At 36.4% G+C, this 26,058-nt stretch overlaps 1 long non-coding RNA gene across 1 annotated transcript; it reads left to right on the forward strand.

Annotated features, from left to right (window-relative positions):
• Window positions 1–394: 394 nt before the first annotated feature.
• Window positions 395–9,397, forward strand: LOC135156682 (uncharacterized). The gene is made up of 3 exons (XR_010295734.1): window positions 395–525; window positions 2,027–2,202; window positions 4,258–9,397. It is a non-coding gene; the product is annotated as an uncharacterized LOC135156682 (long non-coding RNA).
• Window positions 9,398–26,058: the final 16,661 nt, after the last annotated feature.

Consider the following 26,058-nt stretch of genomic DNA (forward strand, 5'->3'; position numbering starts at 1 on the left):
AAAGTGCATATTATTTGCTATTTGCTATTTTTTCAACCTTGCCAAGTTAGCAAGGCTCTTTTCTATTTAGAAAAAGAAAAAGAAAATAAAGTAAAATAGTACCGTACATGCAAAAAAAAGGAAATTATATAATCTTTTTTTTAAAAAAGCTCCAAAAGCAGTGGCAAAAATATATCATTATGACTGGTTGCCAACCATAACCAAACAAGTAGAAGAAGAAGCTTTTTATGCCAAAGAAGATTGTATCTATTTTTAAACCTTTTTCTTACTCGGTGTTGACCCCCCCCCCCCCCTCAGCTCAGCTCACCCCCTATAAAAATTCGCCGGGGGGGGGGGGCGGGCGCGGCGACAAGCTTGTGCATGCGCACTTACCGCCAACATTTGAAAAGAATTCCGTTGCGTTGCAGTTTATTGAGCTCGAACGAGAAGTGCGACGAAGAAGGCCGTTATACGTTAATAATTCTTTTAAAGAATACGGGTCAGATATGGACAACGACCTCGAAGACATTTGCAGTAGGCTAAACAGTAAGTAAGATAACCATTTTCTATTATTTTCTTTTCGTATTTTGTTAAATGCCGCGGCTTGCGCTTGCAGCTAGCTTCGTCACTGAAAATGACATGACACTGGCAATCCCATCACAGTACCGGGCGCTCGCCCCGGCCGCGGCCCGAGCGCCCGCTCGCTGCTGTGGACCACTGCACTGGCGGCCGGCTGGTGATCGCCAACCCCAAGTCTGCACACCTAACGATTTGAGTTAAGATTGAACGTGAATTTCCTTTTATTTTACAAAATCTTTCAATTTATGATGTTCCTTGTATTCTTATGAGTAAGTGTGCAAAAAGTCTCATAAAAATGAGAGAAATAATTGATTTTCTTGGAAAAAATCTCAGCCAGTCATGGTCATTTTCAGATTGAACAAAAACAAAATGAATACCATTACTATTCATTTTGTTTTTGTTCAATCTGAAAATGACCATGACTGGCCGAGATTTTTTCCAAGAAAATCAATTATTTCTCTCATTTTTAGTGTCCGATGTGCGATGTCTGCGCATTCATTCACTTTACACAGGCCTATTACACACGCGATGTGAATATTTCGATAAGAAAGCAAGCTCTGACTGAGTCTGAGGTACCTCGAGCGAAGTTCGTGCAGGCTCCACTCCACCTAGGTGGAGTGTAGTAGTAGTAGCGGTAGTGAAGTAGAGTGGAGCCTGCACGAACTTAGCTCGAGGTAGCACCGAGGCTGCATTTTGAGGCCGTCACATGAAATGCCCTGGAAAGAGTTCCATATCCAATGCACCCCCCCCCCACCAACACAACAAGACCAAAAATAACAAAAGGTTGTTGAAAATTCCGGTTCGTTCAGTCAAGTCACCTGTTCCTGCTATGCTAGCGAGAAGCGCTGATACTGGAAGGGGTATCAGCCGATAGTTCGACTAGACTTGACTCACACACCCTTTACTGACTAAATAAACCGATGTCTATGGACAATTACACACACTTTAATATACATGCTCGAAATTTGATGGAATAAAGCCATATTTTAGTATGTATTTCCACTCCCCCATCATATATGTTCTATATTGGGCTAGATATGTGATTCTGATCCTTCGTGTTTTTATACGCCCGTCTTGACGGGACGTATTATGGTACATGTATCACGCTCGGTGTCCGTCCGTCTGTCCGTCCGTTAACTTTTCCTTGTAAACGTGATAACTTCAGTTTAACTTAACCTAGGCTCATATAATTTGGTATGTATAATACTAGCATGGATCCAAGGTAGCCTATTGATTTAAGGTCAGAAGGTCAAAGGTGAAGTCGCCATCTTCCACTTTTCTTGCTTGACCAATAGCTCCATTTTCCGCGTTACAGACGGGCGTACTATGTGCTCGCCTTTGCGACACTCTTGTTATTTTCAGTTTCAATGGGGGTGCATATGGAACTCTTGCCAATGCCCTAAATTCATTATTTTCCCACCATTTTGAGTCAGATTTTTGATGAATAGATCTGTTTATGACATTTTAGGAGAAAGAGAGGGAGAACCAAAACTACCTGTCCTGGCATCACACTTGAGGAGGAGATGAAGTCGGTGAATATGACCTAGCCCGGGGGAGTTTCCAGAAGAAGGCCCAGAACCGCCGACCGCCAGGAGTGGAGGTCCTTCGTGGTTGCCCTACGTGCCAGGCGGCATCAGGCAGTAGGTAAGTGAGTACAGTAGGCTATTTCAGGTGTAAAGTTTATTTTTTGTTTTGAGTCGTTGCGCATCTTCTATTATCAGAATCGCGCAGATTCGGATGTGCGCAATCTTGGGACACCTTTTGTAAGCCTTTGTATTTTAAATATAAAAAAGGCTTAACCCTAAATAGACTCACTTGTTCACTGCAACCACCCTGCCTGTGGGGAATCTACAGGTTGGACTATGGCATGCCAATGCTGTACAGAGCACACACTTTAAAAAATGATTAAAATATCACTTTTGTGACCAAAATTACTAATTTCCATACAGTTGCAATTTTTTTTTCATTAGTAACTTGGGAATAATTTTTGTATTCACTAGAGCGCTCAAAAACTTGAATTTTGGGCATATTTTGTGTACACCCTCTATTGGTGGAAAATAATATGGCAAGAAAATTTTCATTTTTTAATCTCTATTTTTAATTAAGAAAAAATAATTTAAAGAATCAAATTTACTTAAAGGCCAAGTTATATGATGAATAGGTGTAATGGAAACTGTCAGTGTAAAAAAAATCAAGCATTTGTCCCAAATAAAAAGAGAAAATAAGCCAAACATTGCCATCCTTATTTTGCCACACATGGAGATATAACTGAGAACAAGGTTATATCATAACCTTGTTCATTGAATGAGTGAATAGACTGGGCTATTTCGACGTCTAAGAAGACTGGGGGGGGGGCTGATTCAGCCCCCCTTATGATCTCGGCTGTCGATCGTGTGATCGCAACGAAAATTGGCATGCGCGTTAACCATGGCATTATCTACAAAACTATAATATCAAATTCTGCGAAAAATCTCACTGCTCATTAATTATGCTAATTTATGTGTAAAATCAAAAGTTGGCTCTAATTAATGAAATAATGCCCCTAAAATGCTAATATTTGTTTCACATACTCTAGATAGGCATCTGATGAAATTTATTTTTCAAAAATTTCAAAAAAACATTTATTTTCTTATGTATTCTTTTCTTTGTTTTTCGACTTTTTGTTTTTTAGTGTTTTTTCAATGGAAATTGTCGAGGACTTTATTTTGACCATACACAAGATAAAATTTATTGATTTTAACTTTTAAGCAGCGAAAGGAAAAATGATGATACATTTATGAATTTTGGCTTAAAACACTATTTGCATTGAATTTGTACACAAATTCACGTTTTTGAGTAATTTTGGGTCTGCATGCACTTACAAAATGTTGTGTAATTTCGGAAACACGTACCGGGGGGTCACAATTTTGGTCTCAAAAGTTGCACGAGAGTTTAAAGTAAAAAGTCAGCAAGCGACACGGTCAAAAAATTTTGAGCGGCGGATTTATCATGAAATATGTCGAGGGGGGGCTGAATCACCCCCCCTCCCAAGTCTTTAACATGTGCATTTGTGATTACATCAGGGGGTGTTTCACAAAGATTCAAGTATGACTTAGAGTCGCACTTAAATACCGGGTTGCGTACGGTATGAAAGGCTTGACCACATTGGTCAGATCATCTCATGCGGACGCGCACTAAAGCGTACAATGTATCTATCAATAAGATCGCGCGTTGCATACATGTATCATGTACACGTCGGCATTTAAGTGCGACTTAAGTCATACTTAAATCTTTGTGAAACACCCCCCAGAATTGATCTTGGTTATGTGAAATTGGCACCTTGTAATTTCTTATTCAAACTGATGGAATTATCCCATTACCATTTAAAACAAATAAAAAAGCATGAATTAAAATCATGATTAATTTAAAAAAAAGAAATATGTTTTTTTCAAACAAATTTACTCTAAAATGTCCTTCCCTATACAGAGATGGTTTGGAGGTGCAGATCTTGAGGGCATCAAGCCCCCCACCCCCTCCCCCGACTTGACTTTACATGTTAATATTTGAAGTACTGTATAAAATATGTAACACACCCCACATTGTTTTTTAATCATTTTTTAAAAAGTTTCCAAATTGATATTGAAACCATTTAGTTTCTAATGAATATTAAGTAGTTAATGTAGGAAAGGTTTTTATGTTTCTCTTCTGTTATTTTTGCAGATGATGTAAGTTGAAATGGAAGGTGTCCTGAATCTGCACCCAGTCATCTGGTTTCGTAACACCTTTCATAGCGCCATTGGAACCTGCTCCCTACCAGTATAACATCGAACAGATTGGAAGAATAACGGCCAATGGGAAGTGCCTTTTTTACCCCTACTTGCCACACAGCAGTCTGTGGTAGTGTGGTTTAGCGCAATCTAAACTGGATTATTGTAGCTCTTCGTGCTTGAATTAGGGCGATCTGGACCGACTGCAGATAGTACAGAATGCTGCACCTATTGTGCCATTTGCCATACACCCACTTCGCTGGCTGAAAGTCAAGGAAAGGATGTACATGAACATCAGTGTCCGTCTACTGATTTTCAAAGTCAATGACAGGGATCCAGATTACATGTATTAAAAGGAATGCCTTGTGCGTCATTTTCGTTTAGGCGCACTTGCCTTTTTATTTTTGTGATCCTTAGTCTACCATGCACCTACAAATTAGCTACTGGTGATGAAACTTTCTCCACTACTGCTCCAAGGCCATGGAATTAGCTCCATCCTCTCCTCCAATTTTTGACAACCTTGGATCAATATCATTTGAGAAGACCTACCACATTCCTGATCATCTTTGCTCTGGACTTGGAACAACACTGTCACTGCCTGGTAATTTGAATTCTTTTAAATCTCATGTGCTGACTAGGATGGCATCTCAAAGTGCTTTGTATCTCACAAAACAGTGTGTTGTGTAAAAGAGAACAAGCATTGAGGTCAAGCATAAGGGTAACCATGGATATGGCCTTTGATTACTTTTTAACAAAACTGAAAAATTCATGAAAATAGGACAAGGGATAATTAAGTAATGTATGACATTCTAAGCTCTGCATTATTTTGGTGAAAGACCTCTAAGCATATGCAAGTAGCCTGCTGATGATGTCATACAGACGTACACGTACATGTATCCCCAACTTATTATTTTGTATATAAAATGGTGTATTTAAATTGGATTGTAAATTGCATTGATGTGACTTACCTGTATTGATTATTGCTGGAAGTTCTTTTGCTACATGGGATTGGAAGACATACTTATTACACACATGAAATAATTACTATTTCATCTGGTAACAGAACAATAAAAATGTGGGCATGATATCATAAACTTATCTACTTGCATGTGTTAATTACCAATATTTTTGTAATTATTTTTTATCTGATTTTGATAAAATTTTCACTATTTTGCATGGTAAATATTACTTTATTTATCATAGATATAGTTATGTTGAGCCCGGATATACAAGTACCCCTTTAAAGATAAATTACCAGTTGTAGTAACAATCTTAAAATTAGTTCGAACAGAATCCAAATATAGCTCGAGAAGAAAATGCGTAATTGCTGAGAAATGAGCAAAATAAGCATGTAAATCTATCAAATGTCAGGTATTTTTCGATCAATTATATTACACTGTCCTGTCTCACATATGTTTTTCTGTGTTAGTGATCATCAGAATTATTGATTTTAAAGATAAATTCCAGTTCTGGTAACGATCTCAAAATGACTTTTTACAGAATCTAATATAATGACCACCCAAGTGTCTGTATGAATAAAAAATATGTGCCAAAGGATTCTGGAAGAAATTGTGTAATTGCTGAGAAATAAGCAAAATAAGCGCGGATTCGGTCACTTCCGTCGGGTCTTTATTCCAGAAATAATAATACACTTTCCCACGTGTGCCTATCTGTGTTGGTGATCTTCAGTTTGAACCTTCTTAGCGTAGATTTCAAGATTTCACAAAGTTCAGTTTATGTAACTGTACCAGGGGTCCGTTTCATAACGCTGTTCGTAAGTTAAGAGCGACTTTAAGAACGACTGGTGATCCTTTCTTACGCGCTAAACCATCGCCAATGAACATTTTGTTATATACTCTACCACAAGAAATGATCACCAGTCGTTCTTAAAGTCGCTCTTAACTTACGAACAGCTTTATGAAACACCCACCAGATCTAGATCCTCGATTATATACTGACAATTAAGCCTGGTTTTACAGACTTTCTCATGAAATCAGTGTTTACTGCAACTACTGGCATTTCTCTTTAAGTTCAAAATTCATGATTTTACAAAGATACAAGTTTACATTAATGTACCAGATCTAGATCATGTACAATATTTTGACAATTAACCTTAATTTAAAAGACTTTCTCAAGAAATAATTGTTTGCTGCAACTACTGTCATTTACCCCTAAGTGATAATGTAATACAATCACAAACTTTTCATAAGAATTAATGTACATGTATAATTCTTAAACCCAAATGCAAGCTTCCATAAATCCTGAAATCAATGCAACTCAGGTATTTTTTTTTTACATATAGTATATTTTTACCTACATTACATAGATCTCTAAAGTTGAAGGTATATTTAATTACAATTTCAACAAAAAAGCTATATTCTTGGAGATCATTATTATTCATAATGCCTCTGTTATGTATTAATGTATTATGTATTGGTATAACAAACATTGTAATTATTTCATTCCTTTGACTCTAATACTGCATTTTCATAGAAAAGTGTTTTATTTTTATCCATTTCTTTTCCTTTTTGTGCTGGTAATATCATGTTATGCAACTTTTATTTATTAATAGAATATTTGTCATGATTTCCTAATTGAAATGCGTACACGTATTTGATTTTGTTTTCCATTTTTGTATATATTCTTTTTCTGGGGGGGGGGGTCATGTTCTTGAGACTGAGTCAACTTATGCAAGGCCCTGGCATGGAGGATCATTATATTGTTACTGGGAATGCTGGACATTGTCAGACCACCTCAGTATTCACCAACAATAGATAATCCTCCATGACAAGGTCTTTGAAGTGGTGTGTGTACATTACATGTAGAATTTAATTTAAATGTTTATGTCATCACGTCAGAATACGTTAAAATATCATAGTTGACTCCAAAAGACGTCATATTCATTTCAATATGCGACGTCAATATGACGTCTCTTACTAGTCAGCAATATGTTACAAAGTCGTCATTCAGACGTCGTAGTTGACTTATAAAGACGTCATAATTACAGCAATATGACGTCTGAAACTGGTCAGGAATAGGTTACAAAGTTGTCATTAAGACGTCGTAGTTGACTTTTAAAGACGTCATAATTACATCAATATGACGTCTAAAACCGGTCAGGAATAGGTTGCACGGACGTCATTACGACGTCGTAGTCGACTCTCGAAGACGTCATAATCACGTCAATACACGACGTCAAGCTGACCCTTGATACTGGTCAGGAAAACGTTGTAAAAACGTTGCAAAGACGTCATTAAGACGTCGTAGTCAATCTTGGAGACGTCATAATGACGTCAATATACGACGTCATAATGACGTTATTCGCGGGTGCAAGATCCCGTCAATAAGACGTCCTGTTTTGACGTCAACATGACGTGACACTCGTCGTTAAACTGACGTAATTATGACGTCATTTTTACCAGTTTCTGCTATCAGGGTATATATTGAGCGAGTTTTACAACACTTGACAAATTATGGTTAACAATTATTCAACCCTAAAACATTTTTCTAAAATTAATGTCATGATTATGACTAATATGATATATAAACTACACATTTTTCTGAAAATTTTCTGGGTGGAATAATTGCATAAACATAAACACATTAATTATTACAGCTATATTAGCTAAAATTTTGGCCATTTATTGTAGTAATGAATATTCATGAGTAACTAATATTCCCAGCATTTTCCTGATATTACCATCTGATATTACTCCATTTACCCAATATTAATGGGTTCCGCATGGGTTGGAGGTCTCGTTTCCATCTGAGTCCTATCTGGGCACCATGTGGGTTCAAGTATATGTTTTCATCTGGGTTCCATGTGGGCCCATATGGGACCCAGATATCCCAGATAAGAACCGTATGTGATCCAGATACTTTGCTGTCTGGGAATGGAAGCGCTTCAACATTACCCATTACCCCTTATCAACCTGTTTGTAACTGGGTAAAATGTTGGTTTCATCAGGGTGATAACAGTAATTTTTTGGACTTTGACAATTTTGCTGGGATTGCTGTAAGATTACTGTTATTACTAAAGTTTGCAATGTTATAACCAATCAAAGTCATTCATCATTACCCTTATTACCCATCGTCACCCTGTTGTAACTCGGTAAATGTCGGTTTCATCAGGGTGATAACAGTAACAGGTATCAACAGGAATTATAATTTCGGTAATAGCATGGTAATAACGGTAATATTTGGTGTTACTCAAATTTCCAGGTGATATTACCGGTAATAACCGGTAAAATTGGTAATCGGTAACAAATTGCCCAGTGGGAAGTTTTAATTGCAGCATATATGCAATTTTTTAATGCACTTTATTAGTAATTGTGATCCAATATTTTTGGTTCTTGAAGGAAAAAAATTGAGTAAAACCTCATTTCATATAATAAAATAAAAGAGAACAAGGGTGGATATATGACATCATCAGTTTGCTAATTGAATATTCATTTCATGAAGACCTGCCTAGAACTGTTTCACCGGAATAATGAAAATCTTTAAAGGAGAATGAAACCCTTGAAACCAGCTGAATCCATATCAAAGAGAAAAATCAAAGAAACATATTGTTGAAAGTTTGAGGAAGATTGAATGAATAATAAGAAAGTTATGAGTATTTGAATATTGAGATCACTATAATGCCATGTAGTTCCTCCCATTGGCAATACGACCAAGATCTGTGATGTCACACACGTACAACTCCCTCATTACTTTAGTACTTATTTCACTTATATTCTCACTTTTATAGAGTCTATCACAAGGTGAGGTGTTCTCTTTATGAGAGGACAAGTACAGAGGTTTCACAACATTATATCATTGATGAATCGATTGTCATATGATTAGAATGAGCAAAAAGAGATGTTTTGGGGTATATTTTCAGAGGAATTTCAGTGTCCAAAAGGGGAGAGTTGTTCATCTGTGACATCATAGATCTTGGCCGCATTGTCAATGGGAGGATCTCCATAGCATTAGTGATCTCGACATTCAAATGCCCATAACTCTTCTATTGCTAGTCCTATTTTACTCAAACTTTTGTTGATCTTATTCTTTGATTTTTCTGCTTTCACAAAAGCTAACTTGCTCCAAGGGTTTCATTCTCCTTTAAATTGCCATAACTTTGTTAGTCGTCCGATTTTGATCTAATTTTCAGTGTTTTGTTTGTCTGATTTTTCTTAATCTGCACTATAATTTTCAAACCATATTAGTTTAAAATTGAAAGTTTAAAGGTCAAGTCCACCCCAGAAAAAATGTTGATTTGAATAAATAGAGAAATATCAAACTAGCATATAATGTTGAAAATTCATCAAAATCGGAAATTAAATAAGAATATTGACATTTTAAAATTTCGCTTATTTTTCACTTCGCTTTACCTTCTCTCGCTTTTCTCCTTTCCATTTGGCGACCTTTTTTTTGGGGGGGGGGGGGGTGGACCGCTCCCATCACCCCCTGGCTACGCGCCTGCCCTGTCGACATTTCATACAAGGTTAAATGTGATTAAAACCGAGCAATTAAAATAATCAGCAAGATTCTATAAATTTATATCTATACGAATAAATTTATACAATATGCAAATATAATTATGATATACCTATTTGACTTCAAATAACCACCACCGTGGATATAAGTAACAAAGTTCAAAAAGATATTTGATTAAATCAGTAAGAATGTAGAAGAAGTTTTTAGATGAGTACGTTAAAAGGTTCAGATTAGGTGCCTCTTTTATTGTTCTGTCCAAAATTCAAGATTTTTGGTCCTGTGAAAAATACAGTTTTTCTATAAAAAAAAAGTACCGTTCTGCTTTTAGTTATAGTCATTAGACTGTCTATAGTCAGTGGCGTACCGTGGGTCACGGCATTGGGGGGGGGGGGGGGGGGCACCAGCAAAAATTATGAGTCAGAGCGCGCGAAGACGACATGGTCTACTTATCAGTTCGTCCAACTTCACATAGTCTAAACTCATTTCGTCTACAACCAGTTCGTCTATTATCCAATTCGTCTAATTCCCACTTGGTCTAATATCCAATTCGTCTAATTTCCATTTGGGCTAATAACCAGTTGGGCTAATTTCCACTTGGTTTAATATCCAATTCGTTTAATTCCCACTTGGTCTAATATCCAATTCGTCTAATGAGCAGTTGGGCTAAAACCATTTAGTCTAATTTCCGGTTGGTCTAACACCACTTGGTCTAATTTCCGCTTCGGCTAATTTCCACTTGGTCTAATCATTTTGTCTAATTGCCACATGGTCTACTGACCGTTTGGTCTAATTTCCACTTGGTCTAATTTCCATTTAGTCTAATTTCCACTTGGTCTAATATCCAATTGGTCTAATGACCACTTGGTCTAATTAATAGCCAAATAGTCTAATGACCACTTGGTCTAATCGCCAATTGGTCTAATGCCCAGTTGGGCTAATCGTCACTTGATCTAATTCACACTTGGTCTAATGTCCATTTATTCTAATATAGCGTCATTCATTATTATTTATTTTATCGAGAATTAGCAAATATGGTACGTAATGGATGAATGCCATGCATCAGTTAATAGGCCTACATATCACCAGGATCTGGAGGGTATAGAGCCGGGGGAGGGTTGGTGGGCGCAAAACCTCACCGTGAAGGACTATCGATGACGAGATAGTCGCTCATCAAATGAATTATTCTAATCAAATAATTCTTTTAATTAGGCCTGTATATCGATTATAAGATGATGATGATGATGAAAATTATGTCATACTCATAATCATTACATCACCGCATGCACATTTACAGAACAATTAATAAGTTGGGGACCTTGTAGCTTATAATGGTCAAATGGCGGGGTTTCATCAGAATAATTAAAATTATCATGAAGAAAGGAACGAAAATATAATGTAATTGATTGTGTGGAAACGTATTTGGTAACATGTTTCATGCCTCTTTTAAATCATTGTGATGCACCATTACGGACGATACTTGAACTTGATGGCCTAGTTATGCAGTTTGGGGGGTTCCAAAACTATACAGCCATATTAGATCATGTAATTTTGTTATGAATATTTTTTTAGTTATTTCAATAGTTAGTTTGGAGGCAAAATAACAGACCAGTTAGATATAGTTTGATAACATATACAGGTCTATCGGGTTAGCTGCAACAACATCACTGCGACCATCTTGGTAGCAGCCACATCATTCTGACGTGTAATAACACAGTATAGTCTACGCTTGCAGACCTTTATCAGTTATCACCACAGTAGTCATTCATCTTATATATATCTTCTCACTCTGTTTTACTTCTTAATCGCCTCCTCCTTAAAATGGATTGGCAAGGTTCCCACCCCATCAGGGAAATCAAGGAAATCAGGGATTTTTTTAAACGTTTCTTTAGTCAGGGATTGCCTCAAATCCGGGTAAAATGCTTCAATTGAGGGAAAAATCAGGGATTTCCGTTTTCTTGAAAAGTTGGGAACCATGATTGGGTTAAGCCAGCGTTAACTCTCTACAGTAGATCGTGTATATATAGAGGTGGATACTATTTATTAAATAAATATCATATTTTTTCCACCTCTCTATTTAGTAGAGCGGATTAGCCGAACAATTGTGCAAATTATGACTAAAGCATGAAACTTTCACAAGTACTAGTATATGCCCTAAGATTTATTTTAAAGATGGGAGGTAAATTTATAAATGTCATTTTCGGCCGTTGCCATAGCAACGGATTAATTTCTCCAAAATAACATGCATTCCCATGTAAATGGTAAATAAACATGATATAGATGACCAAAATGATAAATTTCTGGCTCCCAATTGAATACATATGAAATTTAGAAATATTCAAGATCATCAAGAAAGTTCCAATTGGTCCGTTGCCATGGCAACGGCTTGTTTTTCCCTAGAAAAGTAAAAATTTTGATTAAAAAAACGTTGTAGAATATGATTTATCTTTAATTTCCCCTAACTTTACAGTGCTTATCGAAGATATTTGGTTGCTAAATGTGTAAATTACATCTCAAGCCATTGCCATGGCAACCAAATAACATCTAATTTACAAAAATAACATGTTTGACAAGACAATGGACAGGTGGAAAATACAAGTGGAATTAACTTAATCTGTATGCTTAAGATTTGACCCCCTCATTTGAACAAAAAATACAGAAAGTGTTCTGCAGGAGTTCTTTATAAAGATAAAAATTAATGTTGCCTTGGTAAAGCTTGAATTAAATTTAAAAAGAAACAATTTTGCAAAGGACCCGTTGCCATGGCAACATCTTATTTCCCTCTAGAAAAGTAAAAATATTGATAAAAATGTAAAATACATGTACAGTATGATCATCATTCCATTTCCCCTAATTTCAAGGTACTAATCGATATATGCTTGTGACTAAATTTTATAAATATAACATCTTAAGCTATTGCCATGGCAACCAGATAACATCTAATTAAAAAAAAAAACATAGATGATAAGCTTATGAACAGGTGAACAATACTATAAAAATTAACATGTACATATGCGTAACGTTTGACCTACTCAATTCATTTAGGGGAAAATAATACAGTCAGTGTTCTGCATGAACTAAATTAGAATGATAAACATTTATGTTGCCATGGTAATACTTGCATTCAACAATAAATATCAATTTCAAAATGGCCTGTTGCCATAGCAACAGATCATTTAGTACCAGTTTTGATGAAAAAAGGGACTGCAGAATCTGATTTTTCTTGCATTTCCCCTAATCTTTGTGTGCTAAACATCGATATGTTTGATGCAAAATGTATAAATAACATCTGAAGCTATTGCCATGGCAACCAGATAATATCTAATACTAAAAAATAATGATTTGGATGACAAGCTTTTGGACAGGTGGAAATACATACAAATAACTCAATATGCGAAAGGTTTGGCCGGTCATTTAATTTTGAACAAAAATTTCAGTAAGAGTTCTGTATGAGTTCATCAGAATAATAAAATTACATGTATGTTGCCTTGGTAATACTTGAATTTAATGATAAATATTAGTGTTTCAAATGTCCCGTTGCCATGGCAACAGCTCATTCCCCCCAGAAAAGTATCATCTTTGATTTAAAAAAAAAAATTTAAAATCTGATTTTTATTTCATTTGCCACAATTTTAGGGAGCTAAGCATATATATGCTTGCTGTTAATAAATAAATGACATCTTCAGCCATTGCCATGGCAACCAAAAAAGATTTTTAAAACAAACTAACGCAGTTGTAATGATAATGGACAGGTGGAATGTAAAGTAAAGATTTACTTAATCTACATAAGGTTTGACTTTGACCAGTCATTAAGTTTTGAACAAAAAATACAGTAAGTGTTCCGCATGAGTTCATTAGCATGATAAAAACTGATGTTGCCTTGGTAATGCTTGAATTTATTGATATCAATGTTTACAAATGTGTGTTCTGTTCCCATGGCAACGGGTCATTTTATTCCCCCTAAAATACCATCTTTGAAAAAAAATACCTTGTAGAATCTTATTTTTCATTCAATTCTACTAAGTTTAGGGTGCCAAACATACACGTACATCTCTGTTGTTTAATGTATAAATAACATCTTAAGGCATTACCATGGCAATAAAATAACATTTAATTTACCAAAAATAACATGGCTGACAAGATAATGGACAGGTGGAAAATACAATAAAATTAACTTAATATGCGTAAGGTTTGACCTACTCTTTTAATTTTAAAATCACATTTAAGTGTTATGCATGATTTCTTACGATATGTTGATTTGGTAATGCTTGAACATAATGATAAATATCAATGTTGCCAATGGTCCCTTAAAAGTACAAATTTTGATAAAAATAATATGTTTATTTTATTTCATTTTCCCTTATTTGAGGGTGCTAAACATATATATGCTAAATGATAACCACCATCTTATTTCATTATACATGGCATCGAAATAAGACCTACAAAAATCATATCAGACTTTTTTGGGCTCAAATAAATTCCCGAAACTCTAATTTCGAGGCTGGTCAATTTCGTTCAAAGTATTCGCAGGCTGCCATTTTGAAGAAAGCGTCTTGGTGTGATTTGTGCTTTAAGGCCGTTCATCATATCAATATATAAGGGGATTATAGGCGTTGATAAATCAAAATCAAAAGTCTATCTGAGGAGTTGACATGGTCTTGAGCTCCTAATCAATGTAAATACAGTAAATCAACTTTTACATGGAAATCATTATAATTTTGCTTTGTCTGACTGTTTTAGCATAATACTTGGCTCGAAATTTGATGGCAAAGAATTATCAAGTATCATCTGCTAGTACGCATTTTAATTTCTGCATATATCAGAAAATTGTTACTTTTTGAAAATTCCCATCATTTCTTGAAAATTGCCGAAAATTCAAAAAATTCACACCAAATGCCCGTTTATTCCCATGAAAAAATTCCATCAAGAAAATTCCCGGAATTTCTGCAACCCTACTCCCCCAAAAAAAATCATTAGCAAGAAAAAAATAAAGAGAAAGTGAAAGAGAGATGGATAAAATATGATCATTTTACGAATACTATACCCAAAATCTTTTACAAAATTTTATTTTTGTAAAAAAAATGAAAAATTTCGAAAGTTTTACTCTTTCGCTGGGCTAGCTGACAACTTTTAAAAATAAATTTTACTCAATACATCATATCTGGACCCCTCAAAATTACACTACAGATTTTGACGAAGAAGATTTTGAAATACTGTGATAATTTTTAAATTAACATAATTATGAATCTAATCAACATGAAGTATAATCTATTCACTGCTATTTTTACATGATGAATAGACTTATTAAAATATTTAAATTCTTAAAAATACCCTTACTGGTTGAAAGGTTGAAAAGAAAAATTAAGTACTCCAGGGTAACAGGAAAATCCAAGATGGTGCCCTCACTGGCTGCCGTAGGCTAAAAATCCACAACTCATCCATTACTTGATAAAATGGCTTTAATTAGTTTTTTATTCACTGGTTATTAAGGATCAATAGTACATAGGGCCAAGTTACAGGGACAGCCAGTGGTCTGGAATGTCCAAAAACATAAGATGGCCTCAAAAAATTGAATCTAAAATGGTTGCTGATACCTAAAGCGGACGTAGCTCATTTCATATTGGCCTAGGGGAAGTGATTTTGACTTTAAATCATTGGTTTCAAGAGTCTAATAATATTAGGACAAGTTACAACGACAGTCAAGTATGTCCGAAAATCCAATATGGCTTCCGAAAATAATTATAAAATGGCTGCTGATACTTAAAAGTGGAATAGCTCATTTTATATTCACCTGTGAGATATGATTTTGGTGTCTAAACTATGATTTCAAAGGCGAATAATACATTAGGACAAGCTACACGGACCGTCGGTGGTCTTGTATGTCCAAAATTCCAAGATGGCTTCCAAAAAAGATATAAAACAATGTCTAATGTTGCTTACAAATAAACATAGTTCGTTCAATATCTGTCTGGAGAATATGATTTTGGTGTCTAAACCATATTTTAAAGGGTCAAGTAATGCATTAGGACAAGTTACAAGGACAGTCGGTGGTTTGGTATGTTAAAAAACGCAAGATGGCTTACAAAATGGGGTCTAAAATTGACTGTTGTTACTTAAAAATTGGCAGAGCTCATTCTATATCCGCCTGTGAGATGTGATTCTGGTGTCTAAACCATATTTTCAATATTTTTAATGCAGCAACAGCAATTTTAGACTCCATTTTTGGAAGCCATCTTGGATTTTTTTTATATAATGGACAACTGACTGTCCATTCAACTTGTCATAGTGTATTATTTGACCATTGAATCATGGTCTAGACACCAAAATCATATATCTCACATTGATAGGAAATGACCTATATGTTCATTTATATATCAACAGCCATTTCAAACTCCATTTTTGGAAGCCGTCTTAGGGTTTTGGACACGTCAGACCACTGGCTGTCCTTGTAACTAGTCCCAATGTACTACTTCACCCTTAAAACCATCGCATAGAAACCAAATTAAGCCACTGAAATTAGATGTTATTTGGTTGTCATGGCAATGGCTTAAGTTATTTGTACATCAACAGCAAACATATCTATGCTTTGCACCCTAAAATTGGGGGAAATTTATGACAAAATGCAGATTTTAAACTGTTTTTCGATCAAATTTGGTGCTTTTCTTGGGAAAAAAGAGTCGTTGCCATGGCAACGGCCCATTTGCAACATTGATATTTATCATTAACTTCAAGCACTACCAAGGTAACCTCAAATTTCATCATTCTAATGAACTAATGCGAAACACTGTAATCTTTGTTCAAAATTAAAAGACTGGGTCAAACCTTGAGTTAATTGTTATAAATTGCATTTTCCACCTGTCCATTATCATGTCAACCATGTTATATTTTTTTCAAATTAGATGTTATTTGGTTGCCATGACAATGGATTTATATGTTATTTGCATGTTAACAGCAAACATATCTATTCTTACCCTAAAGTTAAGGGAAATGAAAAAAAAATTAGATTATACAGTCCTTTTTTTTAAATCAAAACTGCTACTGTTCTTGGGTAAATGATCCGTTGCTATGGCAACAGGCCATTTGGAACATTGATATTAATCGTTGAATTCAAGTATTACCAAGGCAACATCAATGTTTATCATTTTAATTAGTTCATGCAGAACACTGACTGTATTATTTTCCCCTAAATTAGTCGAGTAGGTCAGACCTTACGAATGCACATTAAGTTAATATTCATTGTATCTTTCACCTGTTTTTAACCTTATCATCCAATTTTAAAAAAAATTAGATGTTATTTGGTTGCCATGGCAATGGCTTAAGATGTTATATTTATATATTTATAAATTTAATCACAAACATATCTCGATTAGTACCTTTAAATTAGGGAAAATGGAATGATGATCATACCGTACATGTATTCTACATTTTTATCAATATTTTTACCTTTCTAGAGGGAAATAAGCTGTTGCCATGGCAACGGGCCCTTTGTAAAATTGTTCCTTTTTAAATTTAATTCAAGCATTTCCAAAGCAACATAATATTTTATCTTTATAAAGAACTCCTGCAGAACAATTTTGTATTTCTTGTTCAAATGAGGGGGTCAAAACTTAAGCATACAGATTAAGTCAATTCCAATTGTATTTTCCACCTATCCATTGTCTTGACAACCATGTTATTTTTGTAAATTAGATGTTATTTGGTTGCCATGGCAATGGCTTGAGCTGTAATTTACACATTTAGCAACCAAAATATCTTTGTTAAGCACTGTAAAATTAGGGGAAATTAAAGATATATCATATTCTACAACTTTTTTTAATCAAAATTTTTATTTTTCTGGGGAAAAACAAGCCGTTGCCATGGAAACGGACCAATTGGAACTATCTTGATGATCTTGAATATTTCTAAATTTCATATGTTTTCAATCGGGAGCCTGAAAATTATCATTTTGGTCATCTATATCATGTTTATTTACCATTTATATGGGAATGTATGTTGTTTTGGAGAAATTAATCCGTTGCCATGGCAACGGCCGAAAATGGCATTTATAAATTTACCTCCCATCTTTAAAATAAATCTTATGGCATATACTAATACTTGTGAAAGTTTTATGCTTTAGTCAAAATTTGCACAATTGTTGTGATTTTTGGAGCTAATCCGCTCTACTAATTAGCGTTATTTTACAGAAAAATAGTAAATCTGATTGTTTTTCACCAAAACCTTCAAAAATCCCCTGAAACAGAGAAAAAAGTCCCCAAAGTCTGTTTAATCCCCATATTTTTTTCGTCCCCACAAGCTTTCGAAAATCCCCATATTTTCAAAATTCAGTTGGGGACGAAATATACGTCACTTTAACTGTACTCCAATATCGAGGGGCTCACGTGTGAAGATTCGAAGCCGGCGCGCGGAAAGTAACTTTACAAAATTCACCAGAAAATTGAAAACAAGTCACCATGCAGACTTTACAAATTAGACCAAATGGCATGTAGACGAAATGAATGTTAGACTATCTGGAAATTAGACCAAGTGGAAGTTGGCCGAAATGTAAATTAGACCAACTGCACATTAGACCAACTGAATAATGGACCAAGTGAGGATTAGACCAACTGCAATATAGACCAAATGAATAATGGACCAAGTGAGGATTAGGCCAACTGGTATTAGACCAACTAGTATTAGACCATCCGACTATTAGACGAACTGGTATTAGACCAAATGTAATTAGACCAAGTGACAATAAAATACATTAGACGAAATGACAATTAGACCAAATGAAAATTAGACCAAGTGACGATTAGCCCAACTGGGCATTAGACCAAGTGGCTATTAGACCAAGTGGTCATTAGACCAAGTGGCTATTAGACCAAGTGGTCATTAGACCAAGTGGCTATTAGACCAAGTGGTCATTAGACTAATTGGCTATTAGACCAAGTGGTCATTAGACCAAAAGAGAATTGGACTAAGTGGGTTTAGCCCGAATGTTGTTAGCCCATCTGATGATTAGACTAAGTGATAATAACTGACGAAACTAACCCAGGTAACAATACAGCGTTGGACCAACGTTGGATCAACGTTGGGAAATTTTTTCCCAACGTTGCTTCAACGTTGGCAGGCCAACGTTGCATCATCGATAGAAGTGCACGCGCATACATCGTCAGACCAACAACATTTCCAACGTCAGTTCAACGTTGTCCAGCAACAATGTTTCAACGTTGTCTGGCAACGTTGATCCAATGTTGGCTAAATAGTCAAATACAACATTGCTACAACGTTGGTAAGCAGCGTTGCATCATCGATAGAAGTGCACGTCCATACATCGTCAGACCAACAACATTTCCAACGTCAGTTCAACGTTGTCCACCATCAATGCTCCAACGTTGGTATAATGTTGGCTGAGTCATCAATAACAGCATTGCTGCAACGTTGATGGGCAACGTTGAAGCAGCGATGGACGTGCACTTGCATACATCGTCAGTCCAACTATGTTTACAACGTTGGTTCAACGCTGTCCAGCAACAATGCTCCAACGTTGTCTGGCAACATTGCTCCAACATTGTTACAACGTTGTCACAACGTTGCTCCAACATTGCTCCAACGTTATTCCAACGTATGGCAGTAATTAACAAAACATTAATTGGTTTCAAGGTGAAGTCCACCATTACAACTCTTCACTCTAATCTTTATCATCATGTCTTATCCTATCCTAAAATCCTACATCCTAATCCTATATCCTATTCCTATCATCCTACACCTATCCACTGTATCCTGTCATTGACTCCTATATATAGAGCAACTTTGCTATACTTGGCAGAATACAGTTAATATCATTTTCCACACTTAACCTTGAATATTTCACTTAGAATAATATGTTTTGATTATAAATGATATGGTAATGGAGCCACATACTTTTCTGAAACTTTTCATGGTGGAAATATTGAATAAACATAAATACTCTAATTATTATAGCAATATTACCTAAAATTTTGGTCATTTACTGATGTAATGAATATTCATGAGTGCATAATCATTGTCCAGATGAGGCAGGTTTGGCAGCGTTGGTCCAATGTTGGTCCAACGTTGGGTGACGTTGATCCAACGTTGGTATAATGTTGGTCCAATGTTGATGGAAAGTTGATTCAACTTAAGTCCAATGTTAGCGTAAACGTTGATTCAATGTTTGTCTAAAATCGGTTAAATGTTGTTGTAACGTTGATTCTTTGTTGGTCTAATTTTAAACAAATCCAACGATGCACCATCTCCATCAAACAGTTTTCAACACTGTGCCATCATCATCTGTAACCTGTTCATGATTCTATCAAAAAACATTACAACTATTATTACAGCTATTTATTTCTTTTCATTCTTTCTGTTACAAGTCTCTTCACATAATTAAGAGGAATCAAGAGAATTACGTGTGATATTTATTTATCACAAAAACTCACATGTGTAATTGCAGTCTCTCAGTATTTACAAAATCTAAAAGGGAGGTCGCGTAACTTGGCCTCACTCAGAGTAACGTAACTACTGCCTACTGTAACTAAAGAGTGCCTCTTTTTTATTAAGATAGAAGTCAACTGATATCTCAATATGCATGGCCATGGCCCAGTCTCGCTCGTGCCATAATTATTAAATGATATTTCAGCGTCAAGTGTAGCATGCCTCACATAGCAACTACAGGTTTGACTGCAGTTGGAAAACACTCGGTCCAGGCTAGGCCAGGCAGGACCGACCAGGTCAATTAAAGGCAGCGTATAATAAATAAGGCAGGAATGCCAGGTAGCAAGTCATTGGGTGATTTCAAGTACGGTGTACGGTGTTGAGAGCGTGAAAGGGCTGCTGAACTGAGCTCCAACACCAAGCGTAATATTATTTTTCATTGAAATGTATTAAAACTCTAATGATTTGCTCTCATCTTAAATGTAAAAGATAATTTTACGGAGATGGTTCGTCGTGTTCGCCCCCTGTTCGTGAGCTACAGTTCATCAACACCAACACTGAACTTTAAATCACGATTCTCCCAATCCCTGGGGGCCGGTGTTGCTGAATGGGGAAATTGCTTGTAGATCATCAACACCATGCAGCCACAGTGCAGTGTTGGGTTCAGCAGATGACAATCAACACCAGCCTTCAACACAAACTGCCGGAAATACACCATATTTTCCAAGGTCAATCTCAACACCAGCCTGATTCAAGTACGGTGTTGTCACAACTCCAACACCAGATTTCAACACTGTACTTAAAATTATTGAAATCACCCAATTACTGTTGCCTTGCCCTTGGTATCGCATACTCGTTCCCACTCACACGTATTGCGAGGTTAGTATTATATTAGTCACTCACACCAGCTAATTACGAGGTTAGTTAGTATGTTATACTGTGCAGTGACTGGTGTTAAGTACTACTTTACTACTACTTACACGAATATAGTAGCGTCGGACTGTACGCGCACAGAAGCTGACTCCGGGATCTTTCGGAGGGGATCAATGGTTGCAGTTACCGATTATCTGCAAGTGCAAAGAAAATTCCACTGTAGATTGTAGGTCCTAAATATGCAGCTTATAAGTACTGTTCCAGATCACTAGATATTCTGGAATTCAATTGTCTATATCCACTATCCAGTCCAAATTCTACCAGATTCTTCAAGTTCAAAATTGAAGGAAGCAGACTACACAGACATGACAGAAGGAGTCCGACGTCGAGACTAATTCTGCGCATCAGAATAGTATGGTATTTTTAAATAGGCACATTTGATGCTTGTATTTCCTTCTTCAATTTCTTCTAGTTATGTGACGGTAGGCCTATGAATTATCTCGTACTTACTGTGAAAGGCCGAGCCAGCTGCAAGGGACGAGGGCGTTTCTGGAAATTCTGGTCTTGAACTACATTTTTTTTCTTGTTTTTCTCCTTTATTTTCTATATTAATCGACACATTTGCATCCCCCGGTGCATGCAGCCTCTCTATTCTACCCCATCTTTATGTTTGTTTTCCCCTTAGACTTAGTTTTAGTTCCTCTTTCCCTTCCCATTATTTTCCTTCTCTCTCGATTTCTTTTCCCCTTATTGCTGGGGGATACCAAGGGTGACATGGATAGACAAGCAAACTTACTTGATCGACCCCCCCCCCCTGGCCCCATTAATAATTATGCGAGTAGTCGTCTGTATATCATTATCAATTCTCCAATGAACCAGTTTCTAACGTTCTCAACCCCGGGGGGGGGGGGCCACTTACATTGACGAGTGGATACCATGCGCGACCAAAAAAACACGTAAAAAGGATGTCTTTTTCAAAATAGGGCACGTTACGTACGTAACGTGATAAGGGTGTCAAAAACACAAAAATAATGAAAAAAAGGTATCTATTTCGCTAGGAAAGCTACGTGTTTAGGGTCAACTTTGCGGGGATGATAAAACAAAATTAAAATGTTTTATAAAGGACGTCCTTTTTGCCCCAACACTACGTGTTTAGAGTCCGACTTGCGCGAGGTGTGGAAGCTGGGGCCGTACTAAACCAAATGCCATGGTGTGTAAATTGTAAAGGTAAAACCGACGACTGACGGACCGTTTTAACAATAAAATATCGCTGTACTTGTTTAGGGATTCATTTCAGGGAATACTTGCCAAGAGTGTCGTTTTGTTTCCAATACTTGTTAAGGGTAGGGTTTTAGACGCCAATACTTGTTAAGGGGTGCATTTTCAGAATATGGAAAATACGTGTTTAGGGTGCTTTTTTAGACTCCTTGGTCGCGCATGGTATCCACTCGTCAATGGAAGTGGCCCCCCCCCCCCCCCGGGTTCTCAACACTGTGTATATTATGCCGGGATATTATGTTGACTGTCAAACAAATATCCAACAAACTATAGTTTCCAACATTGTGTCAATGTTAACTGTCAACAACTCTCCAATAAACTATTCCAATTACGCTGTCCACGTTGTGCCATTGTCCGTTGTTCAACAACTCTCCGTCAAACTATTTTCCACTCGATCCTTTGTCAACGTTGTGCCATTGTCGACTGTCCAACAAATCTCCAAGAAAATAGTTTCCAACGTTGTTCCTTTGTCGGTTGTTCAGCAACTCTCCATCGAACTAGTTTCCGACGTAGTCAACGCTGTGCCTTTGTTGGCTGTTCAACACCTATCCAATCAAACACGCGTTTCCAACGTTGTGACGTTGTTGGCTGTCCAGCAAATCTCCAACACACTAGTTTCCAATGTTGTGCCATTGTCTGTTGTTCAACAACTTTCCAACGTTGCCAACGTTGTGTCATCGTCGACTATCCTACTGATCTCCAATCTACCAGTTTCCAACGTTGTGCCAGTGTCAGTTGTTCAACAACATCCCATCTAACTAGTTTCCAGCTTTATCAACGTTGTGTCATTGTATACTATATATCTAACTAATCTCCAATCTACCAGTTTCCAACGTTGTGCCATCGTCGACTATCCAACAAATCTCCATCGAACTAGTTTCTAGCTTTGACAACGTTGTGCCATAGTTGGTTGTTCAACAAATTTCCATCGAACTAGTTTCCAACGTTGCCAACCTTGTGTCATCGTCGACTATCCAACTAATCTCCAACCTACTAGTTTCCATCGTTGTGCAATTGTCGACTGTCCAACAACTCTCCAACTAACAAGTTTCCAACGTTGCCAACGTCGTGTCATTGTTGATTGTTCAACAACTTTCCAGCGAACTAGTTTCCAACGTTGCCAACCTTGTGCCTTTGCTGGCTGTCAACAACTATCCAATCAAACGTGTCTCCAACGTTGTGACATTGTCGACTGTCCAACAACTCTCCAACTTACTAGTCTCCAACGTTGTGCCATTGTCGACCGTCCAACAAATCTCCAACAAACTAGTTTCCAACTTTGTCAACGTTGTGCCATTGTCGGTTGTTCAACAACTTTCCAGCGAACTAGTTTCCAACGTTACCAACGTTGTGCCTTTGCTGGCTGTTCAACAACTATCCAATCAAACGTGTTTCCAACGTTGTGACATTGTCGACTGTCCAACAACTCTCCAACTAACAGGTTTCCAACGTTGCCAACGTCATGTCATTGTTGATTGTCCATCATCTTTCCATCAAACTAGTTTCCAACGTCGATTCAACGTTAATCCATCAAGTTTTTCCAACGTCCAACGACTTTCAAGTTTCCAACGTGGAGCCAACGTTGGCTTGTTACCTGGGAATGAGCTCTAAAAAGGGCATAATGCAAATTATTCCCAGTACTTTTTCTGCCGGACTTTATTGAGTGTCGTTTGAGAGGCATTTCTCTAGGCCAGAATCCCATAATAATTAAGAAAAGGAAGATAGCGCCTGTGCTGGAAGAAAGTTTTTGAGCTTGTTGATGGCTGCAATATTTCTTGCCACAGTTTTGCCAATATTAAATGCTGATATAATCATTCCATGTAAGTTTGTTAACAATATTGAGACCTGAGAACCTTTTTGTTTGCTCTTCTTTAGTTTCAGTATATCGTCAAGTCTTTGATCCGGCAGATGTTTAAAAAAATGACCAAAAAGCATGTAATTTTTTTTTGAGATTCAATGAAAGTTTATTGGCTTTAATCCAGTTTGTTCCTTTTTAAAATTCTGTATTCATAGTGCCCACAAGTGAATGTGGATCATGATGTATGCAGAAAATACTAGAATCGTTAGTAAAGAGAATAAATGATAGAACATGGGATGAATTTTTCATATCATTTACAAAAAGTGCAAACAAAAGAGGGCCAAGAATACCACCTTGTGGAATTCCACAGAAAACTGGCCTTAGATTCTGATTCATTTAACAAACTGAATTCTATCAGAAATATATAGCTCCTAAACCTCTGTATTTCATAATTAATTGTATCAAACGCTTTCGAGAGAACAAAGAACAATCCTATGGTATGATCAGAATTATCAAAAGAAACATTAATATTAAAATAACATGAGTTGTATTATATTTTCATTTAAATCCGAATTGATTAAAACATATATTATAATACTATATTTTCTAAGGAAATTAATTGTCCTCTTGTAATTAATATTATTCTCTCAAGAATTTTCGAGAACGAAGTTAACAAAGACATTGGACGGTAATTACTAGTTATTAAATGGTCACCCTTTTTTGAAAATTGGTACAATTTCAGCAATTTTCATTTTCTTTGGGACCTGGCCAATTTGCAATGAGATATTAGATATACGAAGCAGAGGATAAGCAACAGAATGTATATTTTCCCAAACTCTCTTTGTTAAATTGGGGGCCAAGCGCTTCAGCGGAATGGTTTTTGTAAAAGTGTGTGTGTGTGTGTGTGGGGGGGGGGGGGCTGACCATAAAAAAAAAGGCAATCAGATACTAATTTTTTTACATTTACAGTCCACGGTTTGGGGAAAATGGGGGGGGGGGGGGAGGGGTCTGAAGCCCATCAAGCCCCCCCCCCCTGCTTCTGTGCGGGCCCTGCCAAGCCCCCCTGTACGCCACTGCCCACATTACCCCTGACACAATTTGACTGATATTGTCATCTCTTGCTGAATGAACTTTATTTCAATATCTAGGCCTAATGTACATTTCATTGGCTTGTAAGAAGCACACGGTGACGGGTAACGGAATGTTACTGCCAGACCTGACGATCAGTGCTAACAATTTTTATGGAACGTCCTCAGGTTATGCCCTCGTATTTTATACTGATATAATTCAAATTCAAATTCAAATTCAAAATTCAAAATTCAAATTCATTTATTTCACTTCCATCAAACAAAAACAAATTGTATACCATATATAAAACATAAATATTTGTATCCGTTGCAAACAAAATTAATTATACATATGTAGTGAAAAAAAAAAAAAAACACTTAGACGATTTGGGCAACACATTGTAGGTTTTAAATATATATACTATTTTTCAATATAAATTAAATTAAGATGGAAATGGAGGGACCCACTAAAAAGCAATGCTTGTACAATGTGGGCCCCTCAAGAAATAGATAACACAACAAATAACAAAATGACAAAGTATAAATACAGATAATCAAATGAGAAAAGAATGAATAAATGAGAGGGAAATACTCACAAAATAAATACAAAGTAATAAAAAATATACAGTTTGGTGAAGGACAAAACAACCCGTCCTAAAAATATCTACCCTTCCCACCCCCCCCCCCCCAGAAAAACTTGAGAAGAAAAAAAAAAAAAAGGGAAAAAGGGGGAGAATGCCCTGAGAAGATGGATGGGTGCTGCTGTACGTAGATAGAACACATGCCGTCGTGGACTCAAGCAAACTGGATTCAATGATGTGTATAAGAGGAG

Source organism: Lytechinus pictus, chromosome 14 (genome assembly GCF_037042905.1).
Source record: "Lytechinus pictus isolate F3 Inbred chromosome 14, Lp3.0, whole genome shotgun sequence".
Taxonomy (NCBI): Eukaryota; Metazoa; Echinodermata; class Echinoidea; order Temnopleuroida; family Toxopneustidae; genus Lytechinus; species Lytechinus pictus.